Source organism: Octopus bimaculoides, chromosome 26, assembly GCF_001194135.2.
Source record: "Octopus bimaculoides isolate UCB-OBI-ISO-001 chromosome 26, ASM119413v2, whole genome shotgun sequence".
NCBI lineage: Eukaryota > Metazoa > Mollusca > Cephalopoda > Octopoda > Octopodidae > Octopus > Octopus bimaculoides.
The window spans coordinates 2,109,974-2,113,902 of NC_069006.1; positions in this window are offsets into that span (position 1 = coordinate 2,109,974).

Genomic DNA, 3,929 nt, shown 5'->3' on the forward strand with positions numbered 1-3,929 from the left:
TTTTATATTGACCCCTGAGGGCTATATGGACCCTGGTTGAGAACCATTGCTTTCAGTTGCTCTCAACCAGATTCCACTTGGCGCCTGAGGGTCTATATAAGATTTTGGCGTGGTTGTGTAGTAAGAATCTTGCTTCCCAACCACAAGGTTCCAGGTTTGGTCCCAGTGTATGGCACTTTAGGCAAATGTCTTCTACTATAGCCTTGGGCCGTCCAAAGCCTTGTGAACGGATTTTGTGGACAGAAACTGAAAGAAGCCCATTGTATGTATACATGCCTCTGGTGTTATATAAATGGCATCCATGCCGGTAGTACATAAAAATCACTCATTACACTCTTGGAGTGGTTAACAACAGGAAGAGCATCCAACCATAGAAAGCATGCCAAGTCAGCCTGAAACCTGGTGCAGCTCTCCAGCTTAGTTCCAGTGAAACTGCAAAACCAATGACAGCATGGAAAGCGGATGCTAAATGATGATGAGGATATATATGTGTGTGTGTGTGTGTGTGTGTGTGTAAGGTGGTAAGCTGGCAGAACCGTTAGCATGCCAGGCGAAATGCTTAGCGGTATTTTGTCTGTCTTTATGTTCTGAGTTCAAATTCCGCCAGGGTCACCTTTGCCTTTCATCCTTTTGGGGTCAATTAAATAAGTACCAGTTACGCACTGGGGTCGATATAATCGACTTAATCCGTTTGTCTGTCATTGTTTGTCCCCTCTGTGTGTAGCAGTAAAGAAATAAGAAACATTGGCACGCTGGGCGAAATGCTTAGCGGCACTTCGTCCATCCTTACGTCCTGAGTTTAAATTCCGCCGAGGTCGCCTTTGCCTTTCATTCTTTTGGGGGTCGATAGATTAAATACCAGCTACGTACTGGAGTCGATCTAATCGACTGGCCCCTCCTCCCCCAAAATTTCAGGCTTTGTGTCTAGAGTAGAAAAGTATATGTATATGTGTGTATGTGCGTGTGTATGTCTTTATGCTTGTGCTTGTTCCCCACCACCACCACTTGACAACCGATGTTAGTTTGTTTACGTTTCTGTAACGTAGTGGTTCAACATATAGAGACTGATAAAATAAGTACCAGGCTTAAGAAAAATAAGATTCATTTGACTAAAAGTTCTTCAAGGTGGTGCCCCAGTATGGCCGCAGTCTAATGACTGAAACAAGTTAAAGCATATTTATCTGAAAGTTAGGTGGTTGTGGTGGACCACCCTTGTGGAAGCACACCCTTGTGGAAGCACACCCTTGTGGAAGCACACCCTTTTCTTCCTTTCTTTTTTTGTATTGTTTTTTTTTTTTTTACTAATACGCTGTGATTTGCTGGAGATTTGACTGCTATTTCTGCAGGTCAAGGGATCACTTGAGATGAGATCATGACGGTTTGTTTACTAATTGTATATGTAGCAGCAGTAGCAGCAGTAGTAGTAGTAGTAGTAGTAGTAGTGGTGGTGGTGGTGGTGGTGGTGGTGGTAGTAGTAGTAGTAGTAGTGGCAGCAGCAGCAGCAGTAGCAGCAGCTGTAGTAGTAGTAGTAGTAGTAGTAGTAGTAGCAGCAGCATCAGTGTAATCTGTAATATAATTTTGTAGTAGTAGTAGTAGTAGTAGCTGTTTTAACCCTGGGTCAAACCCGACTAAGCCAGACATATTCTGAAAAAATTTTAATTCCGTTTTTTTTTGGTTTTTGTTTATGTTTTAAGACATTTCTGCAGGGTGATATTAGAGAGAGAAAGAGAGGTGGGGGGGGGCATTTTGCTGTTATTTCTAGCATGTCTCGCGATTACGTAGTGCAAGACTAGAATAGAGAAAGTTTTTAGTTGCAGACGTGAACTGCAAGTGCACCAGTACCTGCATAGGTGCAACTGTGCTGAGAATTACAACGGATTTTACATTTTACATACAAACACATAGGATTTGCATTTGGCAATATTAATTAAAACGCAATAATAACATTTATTAATAAGGTAATTATAATTGATTTAAGCTGTCCTTGTGGAGTACTGAAAACAAAGTGGACCCAAAAGAAAAAAAAAAGATCAAACATACACACACACATACGTAACCCAAAATATAAGCTTTGTGTTGCTCCTTTTTGAGTTTTGAGTTCAAATGCTGCAGAAGTCACCGTTGCTTTTCATGCTTCGAGGTGTCAGTGAAATAAAATACTAGTTAAATATTTAGTCGATTTAATATTCCTACAGAACTTTGGATTCTGAGTTCGAATTCCGCCGAGGTCTACTTTGCATTTCATCCTTTTGTGGTCGATAAATTAAGTACCAGTTACGCACTGGGGTCGATGTAATCGACTCACCCTTTCCACTGAACTTGCTGGCCTTGTTGCAAAAATTTGAAACCGATGTTCCTTCCTATAAAACAGAGATTGACGGTAATATTGAACCCTATCCAAGGGGTCGATAAACAGCTGGAGAGGGCTGTTTTTTTTTTTCTTTTTTTTCAGAAAAACGTGGGTAAAATTCCTGCCAAGTATCGATACAGTAACTTCTATTTGCGAAACAGGCATTTCACATTAAATATTCCGACTATGGCAACAGTCGACTAAATTTCTTCTTCAATTTCGTTAAAACCCCTACAGAGTGTTGAAAACAAAGTGGACATTCCACTCAGCTTGGTTAATGCTCATTAAAGTTCTGAGATCAAATTACACCGATTTCAACATCAACATTGCTTTTCATATCTTAAGGGGTCGGTAAAAATAAAGTAGCCGTAAAATACTGGATTCGATTTAATATTCCTAAGAAGTAAAGATCGATGAAGTGGTTAATATTGATTCCTAGGGATCTATGCAGCTATGTATCAAACCGAAGGGTAGATAAACACCTGAAACTATTTTGAGTATTAAGGGTACCGATATAGTTGCGAACTGAAAATGGAAGAGCGCAAAAATTTCAGACTATAACCCTCTGATCTCCAACCAAATATCGATGCTATAACTAGTGTTTACCAAACACCTATTTCCCATTAAATATTCCGACTAAAGCAGTGATATGAATGAATTTTTATTGTTCTTCTTCAATTTCGCCAACTATTTTCATAAAACAATTACTTAAATATTTCTTATTAATTAAAAAGCGATAATGACAAAGAACAACGAAGGAATTTAGTGTTTTGAAAACCAAGAAATTTTTTTTCCCCATTAATTATACTTTTAAATTTTATTTTAGAAATTTACATGATGTCGGTTTAAGTTATCAGGGACTCCATGAAGGAACCAATGTTATAAGAAGACAGACAACCCCTTTTGACAGAGCACTAGCTGTGAGCAGAATCATAACAACACATGAGACAATTTATACAGAAATATTGTTTTCGTTTTTTAAGCTTAAACGGTTTTTGTCCCCATTACGAGTTTGGAACACAACGCCCGCTTACTTCGAGGGGCCGTTTGAAATTTGAATGCCGGCAAAATTCCCCATCTACCCTCAACGTGACGGGGCTGAATCAGTCACGTTGATTCCTTTACCAATTCTGGCCGTAGCACTATTTATAAATAGTATGTGTGTCTATATGGTACTTACACAGGACTGCGTGTGTGTGTGTGTGTGCATGCGCGCGCGCGCGTGTGTATGTGTGAGTGCGTGTGTGTGTGAGAGAGAGAGAGAGAGAGCATATGCGTAAATATATAAATAGGTGTATGTATGTATGTATGTATGTATGTATTATGTATGTATGCACGTTTGTATGTATGTATATATGTGTGTATGTATGTGTATGTAAGCATGTATGTATGTGTGTATGTATGTATATATGCATGTATGTAAGTATGCCCAAATAGTGTCTCAGAGGCCGCAGTGTAACAGGTTCGAAACTCATGACTCTTGCGTCACTTTCATAACTTTACAATTACACACACAGTGTGTGTGTATGTGTACTGTAACTACACTATGCATTGCAACGTAACAAGCACTTATGTACAC